Source organism: Pinus tabuliformis, chromosome 9 (assembly GCF_031772625.1).
Source record: "Pinus tabuliformis cultivar Carrire ecotype Pingquan chromosome 9, CPIR1, whole genome shotgun sequence".
In the NCBI taxonomy this organism is placed as follows: domain Eukaryota; kingdom Viridiplantae; phylum Streptophyta; class Pinopsida; order Pinales; family Pinaceae; genus Pinus; species Pinus tabuliformis.
In genome coordinates, this window is record NC_142307.1 from 1,385,664,269 (window position 1) to 1,385,685,553 (window position 21,285).

Genomic DNA, 21,285 nt, shown 5'->3' on the forward strand with positions numbered 1-21,285 from the left:
CCCTTCTTTTGCACTTCTCCATCATACCTTTACAAATTTTCTTTGAGATTTATCTAGATTTAAATTTCCCACATTGGGACTTCTTTTTATTCTATAAAAGGATCATCCTCTTGTAAATAAGGAATCTATGTTCTGTCTTTATTCATTTTTCCAACTCATCTCCTCCATAAGACTATTTCATCGAAACTTAAAAGTAGTTGCATTACAACCTATGGAAAAAACGAGAATATCTCATGAGTTTGGTAAAGAAAAAAACAATATGACATCCTTATATTCATCTAAAATATTATGATAAATAAATAATAGCTTACTTACCACAGTATTGAAGGCATTCATATTATCTTTCACTAGCTCTCCATCCTTCATCTCAACTTCTTTTGTGGGAACAATTTATTCACAAGGGACTTAGAATAATTCAAAGCCCCTAAATTGTTCCACAATGCCTTCCTTGTAGCTTCTCCTAGAGCATCTAGTAATACTAAATTTGAGAGATACAATTGTATTGTTCTCTTTTATTTCTAATCCAACTTGGTCCAGTCTTCTATTAACATCCTCATTGTATTAGTACCAATATCCATATCAATCCATTGATCTTTGTCCACCAATATATCTTCCATTTTGAGATTCCACATCTCAAAACTCCCCATATAATTTCTCAATAGCTATATTTTAATTGCTCGCCATTTCCTTTCACCATAAGAATCAACACTACATATTTGCGATTCTAACAAGGTTTTCCCCACGGCCAAGCTAAAACCCTTAGCAACAAAGGCATCCCCTTGAAGCCAAATTATTTAGATACCAAATGTAGGTGTTGACCCTATACAATTAATTGTTGCAAAAATATTCTTAATAATAAAAAATGCAATGGTATGCGCATGCACACACACACACACACATTTAGCAAAAGACTTTACTCTTGAAACCCAAATTCGGAAAACTAGAAGCATTTTTTTAGTATATTCAATATTTACAATGTTATAATACAATATGTATATTCCCCAAATGCATTAACCCTGGATTATAATATACTCGTAGTTCCTTAACCAAAAAAACATTACGATGGAACTCAAAACCCGTACCATGAAAATGCTAGTGGAAAAAATGATATTGTGAGAAACTGGGCAATCAAAACCTATCAATGATTTTTTTTGCATGGGGTTACTGATGCAAATAATAGACTAACATACCCAACACTAATTCCTTTTTCAAATTCCACATGGTGATGTTTACTAAATTAAATAATAGATGTCTCATGGTGATAAAATGAAGTGTTAACATATATCTCTTCATTTATGAAATCAATATAGATTTTCATAAATTACGAGAAATATTCCACTACAATAGTTCATCATAATAAGTCATACAAATTTTCTCATCCTATTATTAGTGGTAGTGTTTTACTTAATATTCTAGTTACTATCTTAATACATTACAATATTGAAATGAATGAAGCTATGGAAATAAAGCACCATCCACACAATGAACATAAGATAAATCATGGGGAAAACCAATATAGTAAAAACCCAACTAGAAAGGGAGGCCTATGCTCTACTCTCTTCTCTTTAGTTATGAAATGCAAATGCAAAGAAAGGGGCACATAATATGGAGTTTCTATGGGCACTACGTCTAGTATGGCTATTACACAATCTTATGTTTCTTTAGTTATGCTTCAATATCCCACTCCTAGATCATCTAGTTAACTATGGAATACTAAATAATATAATAATAATGGAAACCCTTCCTTTCATAGCAGCCCAATATTTAGCATAGCTTAATAGTCATCCATGGTTAGGGTTACAATTTTTACATGTATCAACTTCTTATTAATGTTAGAAATTTGGACCCTCTATGTAGAAATTAGGATGTATATTTGCAACTTCTCTTGAAGTTTTAAACAAAATCACAACAAACGGATCTACACTATAGCTCTACTGACATTATTTCACAATTTAGAACAAAAATTTCAGACATGCAAGAAGGAATAACACACATGCAACAAGTATTTTTATCTGGGGAAAACAATATGCTAAAAACCCCAATGCCTCTTGCATTAATCAAATGAAATATAGATGTATTACAATTTATTTGCTCAACTGAGCTCACCTTGCAAGTGCACAACCTATCTCTCTGCTCACTGAAGGCCTCTAACCCAAACTTAGTCAAAATTTTGCCTTAGCTTGAGCTCCTATTTCCTTACATTGTTCCTTGAGGAATTAACCCTATTATTTAGGAAATTCCCTCAATTGAATTGCACAATTCCTTTAGGCTGATCATCTAACTGCATGCAACACCTGTACACTCAAGACTAGTCTACAACTGATGTTACACTGCCTTGGAATCTCCACCTCAACTGGGTAACTCAAATTCTCTACATGCACTAGCTATTTTGGGTTGATTTATCAGTTAACTAGATGATCACTGAGTTTGATTGAAGTCCCACTACTTAACTGACCTTCCACTAGTTCCTCCAAAAGTTGGAACTAGTTTAACTGAAAACAACCTGAGATAATTGATCTTGATTGCTACAAATTAGCAACCACACATGAAAAACTGAACTCTAACTCCTCCAACTCAAATTTACTAAGTAAAATAGGTGACACAATCCATGTCACACAAGTTAACATCATCCAAGTTGTCTACTAATGTGGAAATTCGAATTTTCTCAATTTAATCAAGGCAAAATCAAATTGAGAATTTCTTGTTGCAATTTTCAACACTCCTTCTCAGCAAGAAAGGGATTATCAACCACCCCTATCCTTCTCCCTGGAACTCGAACTTCCCTCTTGATAAGCCCTTTGTCAAAATATTAACATCTTTTTCCTCTATCAGAATGTATTGCAACAACATTATCCGTCTCTACACATAGTCCCTTAAATCGTGATACCAGATATCTATATGCTTGGATCCATCGTGAAAAACATGATTTTCAAAGAGATTGATGTAACTCTGATTATAACAGTAGATCACAGTTGGATTCATCATTTGACCAAACAATCCAACAAGCATCTTTCTCATCCAGATTGCCTCACATGTTTCTTGATTGGAAGCCATGTATTTTTCTTTTACTGAGCTGACTGCCACAGATCTTTTCTTCCTTCTATACCAATAAACCGTTGCAGACCCAACACTGAAAATTCCACCTAATCTATGCTTTCAGTTTGTTAGACTCCCCACCCAATCTGAATCTGTGAAGCCACAAAGCTTCACTCCCTTTGTCTGACTATACCATGGTCCAAACTGGGTAGTGCCTCTGAGGTACCATAGAACATGCTTAGCTTCCCTCCAAAATAGTTTGGTTGGCCTAACCCTAGCTTGGATCATCTAGTTGAATCCATAGCACATATATGATAGTGTGTTCACAAGATACATTAGTGAACCAAACAACTATCGATAAATAGTAGAATCCACTTCCTCACCTGAAGTGGCATGAGACCCATGTCCTTCATTTCAAACTATCTTGCAAGGTCCTCCTTGCAAGGTCTAATAAGTTGCTCATCACCACTTAAAATCAATCCATCAACATATCAGACAATAATCAACAATTTACCTTCTACCAAGATATCATAGAGGTTTTCATCTACTTCATTTTTGGTGAAGCCCAAACCAGTGAGATAGCTATCGATCTTGGTGTGCCAAGCACAAGGTGCTTGCTTGAGTTCTTACAACACTCGCTTGAGTCTGCACACATGAGAATCTCGGTCAAAAGTCTTGAATCCTTCAGGTTTCTCGATGTACACCTCCTCCTCAATAAATCCATTGAGGAATGTTGTTTTCACATCAATCTGGTGGATCTTCCACCCCATCTGTGTAGCTAGAGAAATAATTGATCTGATGGATGAGTACCTTGCTATAGGAGAAATGGTCTCCTCATAGTCAATCCCCTCAACTTGGGAGTACCCCTTGACCATAAATTTGGCCTTGTACTTTTCTATGCTTCCATCTGTTGCATTCTTTACCTTGAAGATCCATCTCAAACCCACAATTGGTTTATCTACTAGTCTTGGGACCAGTTCCCGAACATTGTTCTTTAAAATGGATTCATATTCCTCCACAATTGGCTCAACCCACACAAGTTTCTCTATTTCTTCCTCAAAAGAGGATGGCTCAGTCTTTACAAGATCAGTCATTAGAGCCATGTAGCCAATGTACCGATATTTTGATCTTATTTGACTGCATTCATTTGACGAAGCACCCACATTATCCCTTGCATCTTACACAAGTCTCTCAACTTCCCTGGTCCTTTGCTTGCATTCTATGGATGGTTTTTCTAGAGTGGATGTCTCCAATATCTTCTCCTCAATTTGTGGTTGCTCCACAACTTCTTGAGGTTCCTCCTTTGGAGAAGAAATCTCCTCTTTCTGGTGGGATCTAAAGCTCCCTTTCAAGAAAGGATCACATGGCTTTGTCTTCATTTACATCCCTTCACACAACTGTCATTCTGAGGTATGGAAAGTACACATGGTAGGTCTGGGGAGTTTTTGTGTAACCCAAAATTACCCCCAATTCTGCTGTCAAATCTATCTTCTTCCTTGATTGTATGGAGACATGGTAGTAAACATAGGCTCTGAAAATCCTGAAGTGCGACACACCCAACTTTTTCCTGGAGAAAGCCTCCTTCGATGTAAACCTGCCAATAATCCAATGAGGACTCTAGTTCTGCAAATAGACTACTATGTTACATACCTCGGTCCAAAAATATAGAGGTCGTCCTTGATCATGCAACATTTCCCTTGATGCTCCCACAATGCTATGGTTATTTCTCTCAGGCACCCCATTCTACTGTGGGTTGTGGGGTATTGTCAACTCTTGTCAAATGACTTATTTTTCACATAAATCTTTAAATTCATTTAACACATACTCACCTCCATTATATCTCCTAAGAGCCTTCACCTTCTTTCCCATTTCTTTCTCAACCAGTGCCATGAATTCTATGAACTTGGATAATTTCTCATCTTTATTCCGCATGAAGAAGATCCCGCACTTTTATGAGAAGTCAACCATAAAAATGAAAATATATTAGTGCCTGATAGTGGAGGATATAGAGAAAGGTCCACAAACATCAGAGTGGATCGTTTCAAGGATTGCATGTGATTTGTTGTCCCGATCATGGAATGTGGACTTTGTGTACTTCCTCAAAGTACATCCTTTCCATGAATCCTGCTGCTCAAGTGCTCCTTTAGGGAGGCCTGTTCTTATCTGTTGTATGATATTCAAAGAACCATGATGCAAATGGCCAAGTCTTCTATGCCAAAGTTCACCAACATCATGACTCTGCACCTTCTCCCCCTTTGTGCTCAATGCAGTACAATCCTCCACATTTGGCCTATACAAGTTCTTCACATGAACCCCAATCTGCTTCACATGTCCTATGGCTACGCGTCTTAGGAATGCCTTTCCTTTGCTGAAGATCACATCATAACCACAATATTTGAAAACTGCAACAAAGAAGAGATTTTTCTTGAGGACCAGAATGAACAAGACATCCTTGAGCCTGAGTGGAGAGCCCGACTCCCTCTGAAAGGTGACTGTGCCAATCTCGATCATGTTATACCTTCTGTTGTCCCCCATCTATGCATCTACAAATATTTTTCTTCCAGGTCACTAAAAAAGTCTATATTCCCTCTCATATGGAATGATGCACCTGAGTCCAAGTACCACACGCTCCCCATCATTGTGTTAGCCATGCATGTAATAAGGGTAAAGTAAAGCTCGAACTGTGAAGCCAAAGCTTCACCTATTGCTCCTCCTGAGGTCTCATTTCTTGCCTTCTTGTGTGGACACTTCGTATCATAGTACCCGAATTCGTGACAATGGAAGCATTTAATTTTTTACAAATCTTTCTTCTTGCCCCCTTGACTAGATTCTTGCTTGGATTGGGATTTCTTCCCTTTCCCTTCTTTTCCTTTCTAGCCAATGCAATGTTTTCTTCATCCTCACCCTTGGACGAAGTGATATCTCTGGTATTCTGACTTATTTCCTCTTGTACCAAGTCAGACCATAAGCACTCCCAACTCGGTATTTTCTCCGTCCAATTCACCAAATCTTGATAGCTATGCCAACTCTTGGGAAGGCCTAGAAGGGATAAGGTTACAAATTCTTCTTTAGGTGCATTAACACCGACCGTGCCAAGTTCATCATGGCACTGTGTAAACTTACTCAGATACTACCAAATTATGTCATTCTTTTGCATCTTGATACCTCAAAGTTTATCCTTAAGCGCTAGCTTCCTGTGGTCACTACTATTCTCTAACAATTCTATCGGTGCTTTCCACATTGTGAATGAAGTTTCTTTTCCATGGAGATTTGAGATAGTATGGTCTCGTACTCGCTCCAAGATGTTTCTCCTCGCCTTGGCTACATCTTTCTTCCACTGAGCAAGGTTATGGGCATCGGATGCTTAAGGTTTTGCAACATCTGTCTTGATGTATTCTATTAACCCATTGTCATCCAATACTATCTCCATGCGGTCCTTCCATGCAAAAAAAATAGAGGTGCATTCCAAGGCATACTCTAGCCTTAGTCCATTGAAGGCCATCTTCTCAACTTTGAAGAAATCCTACTACACTGATCCTCAAATTTGAACCTCTGATATACAACTTCAAATTTCCTGCTCTTATGTGAATCCAACTCTGATACCATGTAGAAACTTGGATGTATATTTGAAAATTCTCATGAATTTTTAAACAAAATCACAAAAAACAAATGTACACTATTGCTTTGTAAACATTATTTCACAATTTAGAACAAAAATTTCAGACATGCAAGAAGGAGTAGCACACATGCAACAAGTATTTTTATCTGGGTAAAGCAGTCTTCTAAAAACCCTAATTCCTCTCGCATTAATCAAATTAAATAGAGATATATTACAATTTATTTGCTCAACTGAGCTCACCCTGCAAGTGCACAACCTATCTCTCTACTCATTGAAGGCCTCTGACCTAGAATTAGTCGTATTTTTCCTCGGCTTGAGATCCTATTTTCTTCGGTTGTTCCTTGAGTAATTATCCCCTATTATTTAGGAAATCCCCATAATTTAATTTTGCAATTTATTTAAGTTGATCATTTGACTGCATGCAACACATGTACACTCAAGATTAATCTACAACTTATCTTACATTACCTTGGAATCTCCACCTCAACTGGGTGACTCGAATTATCTGCATGCACTAGCTATTTTGGGTTGACTGACCAATTAACTGAATGACGACTAAGCTTGACTGAAGTCCCACTACTTAACTGACCTTCCACTAGTTCCTCCAAAAGTTGGAACTAGTTTAACTGAAAACAACTTGAGATAGCTAACCTTGATTGCTACAAATTAGCAATCACACATGCAAAACTGAGCTCTAACTCCTCCAACTCAAATTCATTGAGTAAAATAGGTGACACAAGCCATGTCACACAAGTTAACATCATCCAAGTTTTCTGTTGATGTGGAAATTCGAATTTTCTCAATTTAATCAAGGCAAAATCAAATTGAGAATATTTTGCTGCAATTTTCAACACTCTAGAATCCTCTTGAATGTGCACAACTAACTAGTTCCACACATGTGAGTAATTAAATTTAGCATGTCATCCACTCATTACTTGGTGGCCAACAATATTGATCAACCCATGAGAGACAAAACTCTACATAAAATATCTACTTGAGGTGATATTCACACATTTGGAAAAATCTCTTTGTATAATGACATTAAGAGGTTGTTTAATTTGTTTCCAAAGTTTTGACCTAAATTTTGTGCCATTTAAGGTCTCAAATAGTCTCAAGAAGTTTATGGACTCCAAATAACCAAAATGGGACTACCCTTAGGGACCTATAAGTCAATATCTTCAATTTTTCCACCTAGAAAGTACCAAAATAGATGAAAAAGTATACACTGATCCATTTTGGATTGGGCATGGCTAAAATATATCAATTTTTCCTTTGATACATTGAAAAATAAAGAGCTTACATAGGAATTCACTAATGAAATGATGCATGAAATTTATAACCACCGCAACCGAGATCTAATTAAAATATCCACCAGAACTGATTATACATATATATACTAAAAGGAGGAGGGACTCACTTTATATCAAAACCATCGGGCTCAAGCCTTTTTTTATAATAGTCTCTGGAACTAGTACATCCATATATATCCACCAGAGTCGATTAGACATATATATACTAAAAGGAGGAGGGACTCACTTTATATCAAAACCATTGGGCTCAAGCCTTTTTTTATAGTCTCTGGAACAAAATTAAAAAAAATCAAAACAATCAAAATTAAAAGAACAAATTTAAAAATTATAAAAAAATCAAAAAATTTAAATTAAAAAAAAATTAAAAAAATCATTTAATAAAAAAATTAAAATTAAAGAAAATTATATTATAAATTTTAAATTATAAAAAAAAATTAAAATATATTTAAATTAATATATATATATATATATATATATATATATATATATATATATATTAAAAAAATAATAATTTTAAAAAAATTAAAATTAAAAAAAAATATTAAAACTCCTCCCCTCGCTCTCCACCCGACCCGCCAAGGCAAACTGGCTAGAAATCATAGGCTCGACATATCAGTGTTGCGGCTCAAGCTTATGTGACAAGTACCCTACCCAAGTGAGACAGATGATTGCAGGTTGGGAGGTAGACCTCAACCAATGCACCGAGCAGGAGATACAAGAGGAAGAATGAAGGTTGTTGGTTCCGGATCCCGGAAATACTGGCGACAGGCCTACATAGTATAAACAAGCAGTGCATCTCTATTGGATGATGAAGAATATAGTGGCTAGGGCAATTATGAACACAACATGTTTCATTAAAATTGATCCAGGGTTTTAGGAAATCCAAAAGGAATTCCAACTTGTCCACTTCCAAATTCAGTAGAAAAATGTTTGGTTTGGTCGTACTAAGCGACACATCAGGTGCCCGCCTCAATCAAAGATTCTGGGTTCTAGTGCAAAGGACCCAGCTCCATCGGAGTCATTGGAGGACTAGCTCTAGATGTTTCTTTTTTTTGTGGTTGTTGTTAAATTTTGATGTTGTATAAGTCGTTAAGTGTTGGCATTATGATATAGGTGTTGTCCTTGATGGGAACTCACTTAGATGACAGATCATAGTGCAGTAGGTCAATAGCAAAGAATTAATGATTAGACTACAAAGAATGAATAAAGAAAGGTATACGCAGGTTAACCTTGACAAAGGTGCATATACACATGGGTTAACAGACCAAAAAGAGCATATAACGTACACACGCACTTTCACAGAAGGGAAAGCGCGTATACCTTGGAAAACTAAGTTTTGGTTCGAAGTATTTTGTCCATGGTATTTGGTTCAAGGAATTGACCCTTGGTATTTGATCCAAGGTATTGGTCCTAAGTGGTTTTGGTCCATGGTATTGAGAAAGGCCTAAAACTATAAAAGGAGGAGAAGATCATTAGGCCAAGATACACAAGTATTGAATATCTGATGAAGTGTGAGATCTAGTATGCAGGTTATTGGGTTATGGTGCATCGCTGGATCTGAACTAAGGAGGAAACTTAGCAGTTGATGGAGGATAAGATCTAATGATGGATCGAGAACATAAGGAATCAAATGAACTATCATTATGTGTTTTTGTTCATGAATATTCTAGATCTGAATACTGACGCATATATTATTTTGTAAATGATATGATCTAGGTATAACTGAAGTCTGGTATAGCTGCAGAATTATGAATTAATATTTGCAGATGTATACGCTGGTTGGCTTTGAGGAAAGCATGTATACACGCAGGTTCGGCACATGAAAATAGTGTATACCTTATAATCTATGTTTTAGTTGATGCTGTTTGCTATTGCAGAGTTCTGGTCAGGGTTCTAGTTACTGTATTCTGAATTATCAAATTGATGGGTTGTCAAAGTGATTGATTGATTCGGTTGTGGTTGGTTCGAAAGGAGATTGGTTGATGTAGATATATTTGATGATTGAATGATGTTGTTGATGGATCCAGTGTGAAAATTTATGAGACGTGGTCCCTGGAAGAAAAGAGAAGGTTGTAGCCTTCTGTAGGCCGGCATCTACATACTAGTAAACATATCAGCTAGTACAAGAGCTAGGGGGTTGTAGCTCCCTTCTAGTAGAAGTTGGAGAATGAGGGAAGGTTGTAGCCTTCTGCGAGTAGAATCTTGCGTACTGGTATAAGACTGCACCAGTACAAAAATTGTAAATAGAATTTTCTTGTTATTAAAAGAAGACATAGACGATTGCAGCAGGTGGTTTTCACCCACATTAGGTTTCCACCTTATATCTTGGTGTTCATGTGTGATGCTTTATTCTATTTTTACTACACTGTCTAATGAATTCTTGATATACTGGTTAAAGTTCAATGCATGATAATTTGGGTAAATCAAAAGACCTCTGCATATACGCTGGTTGCATTAAGTACAGTTGCGTATACACGCTAGTTCACTAAGCTGAAGTAGCGTATACATTTCAATTTTGAAAATTAAATTATTAATACTGATTCACCCCCCACCTCTCAGTATTATTTCCAACAATTGGTATCAGAGCAGGTCCTTCAGAAGAAGCTTGATCACTTGAAGGAAGATCCATCATGCGGGGCATCCATCAGACCGCCAATCTTTGATGGGAGCAACTTTGTTTATTGGAAGGTAAGAACCACAACCCATCTTCAATCTCTTGGAACAAATGTCTAGGAAATCGTGGAAGGAGGATATACATTTCCATCAACAATTCCTACAAATACAGTAGGTAAAAAGCAATATGAAACCAATGCCAAGGCTGTCAATACATTATTGGGAAGTCTGTCACGATCAAAGTTTGTCAAAGTTATGCAGCGCAAATCAGCCAAAGAAATATGGGATAAAATTGTTCTAAGCTACAAAGGAGACTCTCAATTAAAATGTGTTAAATTGCAAACCCTCATAATTCAATATGAAACTCTCAAGATGCACAATGATGAAAGTATAGCTAGTTACTTCTACGTATAGATGAGATTTTTAATTGCATGAAGAATCTGGGTGAAGAGATAAAGGAAGTTACCTTAGCTGAAAAAGTTTTAAGATCCTTATCTGATAAATTTGAATCAAAAGTATCTGTCATAGAAGAAAAGCAGGATCTACAAACTATTACTATGACACAACTTCATGGAATCTTAACCGCCTTTGAGATGAGAAAAGGAGGTCCTTCAGATATTAGAGAAGCCGCATTTAAAGCTTTAGCAAAAGGAAAAGAAGAACTCAATGAATCAGGACATATTTCAGAAGAAGAAGAGGAAGCAAACTTTGTCAAGAAGCTTCAACAGGATTCCGGAAGATTCAGAAGTAAACTACCTTTCAAATGTTTTGCTTGTGGTAGAGTCGGTCATTATGCTGCCAAATGTCCTCATAAAGATAAATATGATAAAGAGAAGGAATTCACAAAATGGAATAGAAAACAAAGTGTAAGTAAAAAGAGCTACTTTACTCATGAAGATAGTGATGGTTTATCAAATAGTGATGAAGATGAAAATAGTAATGACTCTAGACTTTTGATGGCTTATGAAGATGATGACTTTTTGGATGCTTTAGATGAAGATGACCTTTATGAAGAAATATCTAAACTCAAAATATGTTTAGAAGAAAAGAATATGATTATAGATACCTTGACATACCAACTTGCTGAAAGATAAAAACACAATGAAAAGCTAGAATGTGAGATTGTGGGTCTAAGAAAGGATCTTGAGAAAAAAAAAGCTCTCAATCTTAAATTTGCTAAAGGATCATAAAAGTTAAATGAAATTATCAAAGTGCAGCGCTCTCCTCTGATAAAGACAGGTCTTGGATATACTGAAGAAACATCTCAATCACAAAAGTTGTCAACCTCCACTAAAAGCTATCTTGATGTAGCAAAGAGCAGTGAACAGTTTGATAATCGTCAGCAAAGGCATAAATCAGATCACCAGGTGAATCAGGCTCAATTTAATTCAAGGATGAACATAAGCCACAATCAACCTCAGGTAAATCGTACTCAATTTGCTTCAAAGATAAATATCAATAGAAACTACAATCAACAGGTCAGTAGATTCGATAATCGCATGAACTTCTTTAATGGTCAATGTTTCTCATGTCATAATTTTGGACACAAAGCTACTTAATGTGTTGCTTACAAAACTATCATGACTAGAGAAGCACAAAATCAAAGGAATGTGACAACGATCAAGAAAAGTTCCTATACTAACTTTTCTCTTCTTGAAAATGAAATAGAATGCTCAATCTGTAACAACTTTGGCCATGAAGAATCTGAATGCAAGAGTAAATTTTGGCAAATAGCCCAAAAGGAGCAAACTCCATTAAATCCCAAAATATGGAGAAAGAAAGAACTGCGAACAGAAAGATGTGGTATAGCCTTGTATGCAGAAGGACAAGAAAACTAGTGGTACATCGATAGTGGCTGCTCAAAACACATGACAGGTGACAAAGAAAAACTACACTCATATAATGCATTAGAAAAGGAAAAGAGTGTCTCATTTTGAAACGATACTCTTGCTGTCATAAAAGGTAAAGGCTCTGTTTTCTTGAAAGAAAAAGTTAAAGCTGGGAATGTTATGTATTTTGATGGCTTAAAGCATAACCTACTGAGTGTGAGTCAAATGTGTGATCAAGGAAATGAAGTAGTGTTTCGATCAAATGGATGTGTTGTTCGTGATCTTGATACAGGAGAAACCATGATCAAAGGGACAAGAAATCCAAACAACCTATACATACTCAAGGGAGGACAACAACAGTGCTATCTAAGAAAAAATGATGAAAACTGACTATGGCATAGAAGATTGGGACATCTAAGCTTCTCTCAAATAAGAAAAGCATGCAGATTCTAGGTTGTTCGTGATCTTCCAAATATAAACATTCCTGAAAATACTATATGAAAATCATGTCAATTCGGTAAGCAAACCAGATCTCACTTCATCGAAAAGGAAGGGTCAGCTAGTAAGCCCCTTGAACTCATTCATACTGATTTATGTGGACCATCAAGAAAAAAGGTCACGTCCTGGAGAAGAATACTTTATATTGTTCATTGGTGATTTTTCCAGAATGTGTTGGATAGGTCTTATAAAGCATAAAGGTGAAGCATTTGAAAAGTTCAAAGCCTTCAAAGCTTTGGTTGAAAATGAATCAGATCGCAAAATCAAATGCCTCAGATCTGATCGAGGAGGGGAATTTACCACAGATGAATTCTTTAACTTTTGTGAACAACATGTGATAAAAAGACAGAACTCCACCAGAAGGACTTCTCAACAAAATGGAGTGGTAGAAAGGATGAACATAATTCTTCAACAAATGGTTCGTGCTATGCTAGATGAATCCAGAACTCCTGCAACCTTTTGGGGTGAAGCTGCATTTGTCGCCGTCACTATTCTCAACCAAGCAAATGTTCAGGTAAACAACACTCAAACTCCGCATGAACTTTGGTATGGTAAGACTCTTACTGTAAAATACTTCAAAGTTTTTGGAAGCAAATGTTACATCAAAAGGACTGATGAAAAACTTGGTAAGTTTGAACCCAGAGCAGATGAAGGTATTCTTCTTGGCTACTCTTCCCGAAGTAAAGGATATAAATGTTACAATAAAAGACTTGGGAAAATTATTGAAAGTATTGATGTTGTGGTTTATGAAGCATGCAAAAATCCAAAACAGATAAAAATTGAAGATTATGACAATGAAGAAGATGACGATCATTTTCCCACATCAAATCACACTGATTCTGAAGAAGAAACTAATGAAGCACCAAAAGAAGAGATAACGATAGAAGAAAAGACTCCGTCCAGGTATGTTTAGAAAAATCATCTAGAAACTCAAATTTTAGGGGAAAAAGGGGCAGGTGTGCAGACTAGAAGAACCATTGCTGAAGCTTCAAGCTATCTAGCATTACTATCTTCCACTAAACCTCAAAATGTAAATGAAGCATGTAAAGATGAATGTTGGGTCAAGGCCATGAATGAAGAACTTGGGCAAATTGAAAAGAATAATACTTGGAATTAGTTCCTAGACCTCATGATAAGAATATCATGGGAACTAAATGGATATTCAAAAAAAGCTGAACAAAAATGGAGAAGTTATTAGAAACAAGGCCAGACTTGTTTGTAAAGGATATGCTCAACAAGAAGGTATAGATTTTGAAAAAACTTTTGCACCTGATGCTAGACTTGAAGCCATAAGAATGTTTCTTGCTCTTTCTAGTTTTCAGAAATTCAAAGTATGCCAAATGGATGTAAAATGTGCCTTTCTTAATGGAGACTTAGAAGAAGAAGTCTATATTGAACAACCAGAAGGATTCATTCTTGGAAATGACGCAAAACTTGTATGCAAACTTAGAAAAGCTCTCTATGGTCTAAAATAGGCTCCAAGGGCATGGTATTACTGTCTTGACAAATATCTCCACCAACAGGGTTTTTCAAAGGGGTCAACAGATAGCAATCTATATACAAAGATGGACACTGGTAAATTGCTAATAATTGTTGTGTATGTTGATGATATCATTTTTGGTAGCAATGAAGAATCCATGAGTCAGAATTTTGCTTCAGTAATGCAGCAAGAATTTGAAATGTCCTTGCTTGGAGAGCTTACCTATTTTCTTGGTCTACAAGTTCAACAAAATAAAGATGGTATTTTTTTCTCACAAACCAAATATCTCAAACAGATCCTGAAAAAGTATGGCATGGAAGATTCTAAACTAGTATGTACCCCAATGGTAACAGGATGCAGTCTTAGCTCAAATGATGAATCAACAGCAGTACATCAACCAACTTACAGATCCATGATTGGCAGTCTGCTTTATCTAATAGGTACCCGACCGGACATCATGCATGCAGTGGGAATAGTTGGAAGATTCCAAGCAAATCCAAAGGAATCACATCTTCAGGCAGTCAAAAGGATTTTCAAATATCTTCAAGGAACACAGAACTTTGGTTTATGGTATCCTAGGGATACAGATCTTACACTTCATGCATATACAGATGTGGATTGGGCAGGAAGTGTTGATGACAGAAAAAGCACTAGTGGTGGTGCATTCTATATGGGTTCCAGGTTAGTGTCTTAGTTCAACAAGAAACAAAGTTCAATTGCATTATCTACAGCTAAAGCAGAATACATGGCTACTGCATCTTGCTGCACACAATTACTTTGGATGATGCAAACCTTGCAAGATATTCAGATCACATGTACTCCACCCATCTCCATTCTATGTGATAATACAAGTGCCATCAGTATTTCAAAGAATCCAGTCATGCACTCCAAGACCAAGCATATACCCATCAAATATCATCTCTTACGTGAATAAGTGCTTGAACAAAATGTCAAATTGAGTATGTTCCCTCCAAAGAATAGGTTGCTAATTATTCACTAAACCACTACCTAGAGAGACATTTGAATATCTCAGACAAAAGTTGGGAGTAGTTTCTGCATCATCCTACTGTTAAATCCTATTTTTCAGAGTAAGGTGGTTATACGCAAGTTTCATGAAGTGTAGTCGCGTACATAAGCGAGTTTCTGTGGACACAGTCGCATACATGTTGGTTTGAGGAAAAGCAGTAGGACAGACTCGGGAAAAAGGATCTGATATGGTTTAGTCAATTATTTGCTCTGTTTGATGATGGTTACAAGTTGCTGATGATGTGTGGAAATGTGTTGGTACTCATAATATGTTATTTAGAAGTGCTTTTGATCCTCACAAGTTAACTTGATGTATATCTGATTGATGGTGATGCCTTGATACTTCTTGCTGATATACATGATCAGATCTTACAGTGAACAAATGGAATAGGTTCAGGGGGAGCATATGCTTCGAATAATGCATTGTTGGCATTATGGTTAGAAGTCTTTGATGATGATGCTTATGTGGCTAAATGATACATCTTGCTATCTCAGATGATACTTGGGGTCACATTGTTGGTATTAAGATCAGATTCATGGATGATCACTTAAGTGGCATATTATTGTTGGTTGGCCAAGAGAATGGTATTGTAGGTTACAGGTTTGGATGTTGTTGACAGATGATTATGGTGCAGATCATATACATGTATGATAGTTGCTGATGACTATCATGGTCTTGCTTAAATTGCTGGTCTTTGTTATAAAAGTCATGTATATCATTTGATGTAAAGGTCATGCAAAGACCTAATTTGTAACCCCACTTTGCATGGGAAGGATGATGTAATAATTTCTATTTTTGTCATGTATAAACATTTGGTGTATCCCCACTTGGTTGGGAGATTGATGTATGTATGAGTCATTGGTGATAGGAAGGTCATACTCACTTAGTTTAGTTGTAGAGTCATGCTATTCTTTTGAAAAATACTTTTGCAGACTCCGGATGTGCTCAGGGGGAGCAAGGATGGTTTAGTACATCTCAGCATGTACAAAGGGGGAGCCCAATCAAATATTTTAGCATGTACTCAGGGGGAGCATGAACAGCATAATGTATGTCAAAGGGAGAGAATATCTTGATCCACCCTTTGCCCTTGATGTCAAAGGGGGAGAGTGACTTGGTGTTGTTGTTGCCATCAAGTCCAAAGGGGGAGATTGTTGGCATTATGATATAGGTGTTGTCCTTGATGGCAACTCACTCAGATGGCATATCATAGTGCAACAGGTCAATAGCAAATAATTAATGATCAAACTAAAAGAATGAATAAAGAAAGGTATATGCAAGTTCACCTTGACAAAGAAGCATATACATGTGGGTTAATAGACCAAAAGGAGCGTATAACGTACACATGCACTTTCACAGAAGGGAAAGCGCGTATACCTTGGAAAACTAAGTTTTGGTATGAAGTATTTGGTCCATGGTATTTTGATCCATGATATTTGGTCTAAGGTATTGACCTTAAGTATTGGTCCTAAGTGGTTTTGGTCCATGGTATTGAGAAAGGCCTAAAACTATAAAAGGAGGAGAATATCATTAGGCCAAGATACACGAGTATTGAATATCTAATGAAGTGTGAGATCTAGTATGCAGGTTATTGAGTTATGGTGCATTGTTGGATCTGAACCAAGGAGGAAACTTAGCGGTTGATGGAGGATAAGGTCTAATGATGGATTGGGAACATAAGGCATAAAATGAACTATCATTATGTGTTTTTGCTCATGAATATTCTAGATCTGAAGACTGACGCATATATTATTCTATAAATGATATGATCTGGGTATAACTAAAGTCTGGTATAGCTTCAGAATTATGAATTAATATTTGCATATGTATAAGCTGGTTGGCTTTGAGGAAAGCGCATATACATGCAGGTTCAACACATGAAAATAGCATATACCTTATAATCATGTTTTAGTTGATGTTGTTTGCTGTTGCAGAGTTCTGGGTTCTGGTCTAGGTTTTGGTTACTGTATTCTAAATGATCAAATTGATGGGTTTTCAAAGTGATTGATTAATTCGGTTGTGGTTGGTTCAAAAGGAGATTGGTTTATGTAGATATATTTGATGATTGAATGATGTTGTTGATGGATCTAGTCTGAAAATTTATGAAACGTGGTCCCTGGAAGAAAAGAGAAGGTTGTAGCCTTCTATAGGTCGACACCTATGTACTAGTAAACATATCAGCGAGTACAAGAGCTAGGGTTTGTAGCTCCCTTCCAGTAGAAGCTGGAGAACGAGAGAAGGTTTTAGCCTTCTGTAGGTAGAAGCCTGCGTACTGGCATAAGACTGCACCAGTACAAAAATTGTAAACAGAATTTTCTTGTTGTTAAAAGAAGACAGAGACGATTACAGCAGGTGTTTTTCACCCACATTGGGTTTCCACCTTATATCTTGGTGTTCATGTGTGTTTCTTATGTATGATGCTTTATTCTGTTTTTACTACACTGTCTAATGAATTCATGATATACTGGTTAAAGTTCAATGCATGATAATTTGGGTAAATCAAAAGATCTCTGCATATACGCTGGTTGCATTAAGTACAGTTTCATATACGCGCTAGTTCACTAAGCTGAAGTAGCGTATACATTTCAATTTTGAAAATTAAATTATTAATACTGATTCCCCCCTCCCCCTCTCAGTATTATTTCCAACAGTTAAGTAGTACTGTTGTTAGTAGGTTAAGAGTGAATTAGGTTTAGACATTCATGCCTATAAGGCTAAGTTTGACAGACTTAAGAACTTTAGATATTGGATGGCGTATAACACATTCCGATGGAAAAAAGACCTTGTTTCCCGATGGGCATGTTGAGGCCACAGAATGTCTATTAAGGTTGTAATTTTCTTTTTATGAATGAATGAGAGGTCCTATTAAGCTTACAAAAAAAATTGTTTAAAATACCTAAATGAAAACTTCTTCCATGGGTTGGATTTGAGTCAATTTATTTATTGTCTATGTTGTTGAAATCTAAAAACTTAGAAAAAAACGATCACTAAAATGTAAAGTTTTGGAAATATATGATGCATCCAAGATTTAAAAAGGTTTATAAACTATTATAATATAAAATTTCAGAAAGTTTAAGATTTTATAGAGATCAATCACATCTTAGATCAAGTAGCTATTTCTTAAAGTAGGAGAAAAGAAAGGAACCTTTTGTACTCAACTCATTATGAGTAAGAATATCCTTACTTAGTATAATACATTATCTATCCAATATAATCTAAAAACATAGAAGGGATGAAATGTGTTATTGATAGTTAAACATCAACATATTAATTATATATAATTTTTGAATTTTAAAAAAAATAAGAAAAGAATAATATATATATATATATATAAACTCTTGGAAAAATATATCCATCTTAATTTTTATGCATTTAAAAAAAAATATTTCAAAATTTTTAATTTTTCTCTATAATTAATAAATATATGTAAAATGAATTTGCATTTGTATAAGAAGTATCAATTATATAACAAAGTATATTAAATGGAATAACCTTAAATAAAAAATGATTGCAATTTTTTATCAAACATTTGATGGTTTTTAAATTAGTAATTGATTTGCTTTTAACATGATGTTTTTTGTTTTCATGACATAGAAAAACATACCTAGTCTCATTGTTAGTTTTTCAATATGTTTAATGCCTTAAACAGACCACCCCCTCCCCCCTAAAATGAAATATATAAAGTAATAACTATATGATTGTAGTGACTATGAGATAAAAACATAATTCAAAGAAAAGCAAAAGGCGAGGTGATTATATAATTCTTGGAATCAATATGATAGAGAGAAACCTACCCATTTGCAATCATAAAAATAACATCATACATCAATATCCAACAATTATCTAATTTTTGGAATCAATATGATAGAGAGAAACCAACCAATTGCAACCATAAAAGTAGCAACAAGCATCAACATCCTTTGGAATGAGGCTTTCAATAACCTCCTCACACATGAACATGACAAGTATATTTCTTGTAGTTGACCTCAATGCTATTAATGTATAAAATAGATTCAATAAGATGGTTTGAACAAAAAAGACTTCCGATATGAATTAGTCTCATAGTCAACAAAATTCCTAGTAAAACACTTAGTGAGATTGTCATAAGTTGAATTCAAATATAATAATAAATGTTGATTTTGAATGACATGATTGGTCATATTTTTTGGAAAAAATACAAAGTTGGCATTGGTTAATGCAAAACCTCTCAGAAATAAAAAAAATAAAAAATAAAAAAAATTGCGAAACAACATTTTTTAACAATCAATGTGTTGTTAATAGCCAACTTTTTCATGTCAACATCAATAGTGGAAGTTAAAAGACATGAAAATCGACAATCCAAAATCTCCTTTTTTGGACATTATCAAGCATTTACAACTATACTCCCTTCATTGGTATGGACAAAGAAAGGATGTGTGAGTAACTTAAAAGTCTAACATGTGGCATCAAACCAATGAATGATGATGTTACTTGTGATGTAGCACCTTCTTACATTGTATTAAGGGAAACTACATTTATGTTCAAGTTATTAGTTGTACGGGAGGAAAGAGCCCTAACTAAGTATTTCACATAACAAAGAATGTGACCATAAATATTCTCTTTATAAGTATCACTATGAGAGAAGTAACGAAATTGTTAGGAATTTGATTCACTCTAATTAAGTGAAGGAAAAGGAAGTAAAAAAGTCTGATGTAATTAATCATCATCATAAAAACTAATGAAATTAATATGTGACTTGTTTGAAATGGGATTCCTTCCTAGGTCATGGAACATACATACATTTAGAAAGAGCAATGATCAAAGCCAATGTGTGGCCACTAATGCGAAATTGTTGACATGATGATCCTTCCATGCATGATGGACTATTGATATCATTTGAAACAAAAATTTATAGCTTATAATTGAGTTTTACCAACTACCCATGAAATTGTCCCAAGGTGTAATGGTGATGCTGAAATGCAATTTGAATTATACCAAGTTGTCTCTAAATAATTATAATATGCCATCATTATGACATAAGTAGATTTTGTGCTACACTCAAATTCTATTCATCTCATAAGAAGCTGTCTATTAATAATTATAACATCAAATCATTATGACACAAGAAGAGTTTGTGCTACATTGAAATTTTATTCATCTCATTCTTCTTTAAACATTTTTCCAGTTGGCTTTGATATCATTTGAAACAACAATTTATAGCTTCTAATTGAGTTGTACCAACTACCCATGAAATTGTCCCAATGTGTAATGGTGATGTCGAAATGCAATTTGAATTATACCAAGTTGTCTCTAAATAATTTTAACATGTCATCATTATGAAATAAGTGGAGTTTGTGCTACACTCAAATTCTATTCATCTCATAAGAAGTTGTCTCTAAATAATTATAACATGGCATCATTATGACACAAGTAGAGTTTGTTCTACACTCAAATTTTAGTCATCTTATTCTTCTTTAAAAAAATTTCGAGTTGCCTTTCATATGTATGGATTAATTAATTAGAATTATAACCTACCACTATTGTCACATGGTTTAGTGTTGTTATCTCTAATTATTCCACCTTGTAATACAAGTGGATGCAATATTATTCATTATTGACATGCTTTCAATGCCTTAACTTTTTATTAGTCAAATAGATGGATTGCAAATTTCCTGATTATGTATGTTTAATCAAAAGAGATTATAAATATTTATTATTATTGAATCATGTTAGCCAAAATTATTTTTGGAAAAATTATTTAAACCATTTATAATATGATTTGATTATCCATTTTTTTTTTAAATTAAAAACACTTAGCTATAAAAACATCTAATTTATAGAAAAAACAAAAAAATAGTCATATAAACAGTCATGGATCACTAACATCTCTTATTCAT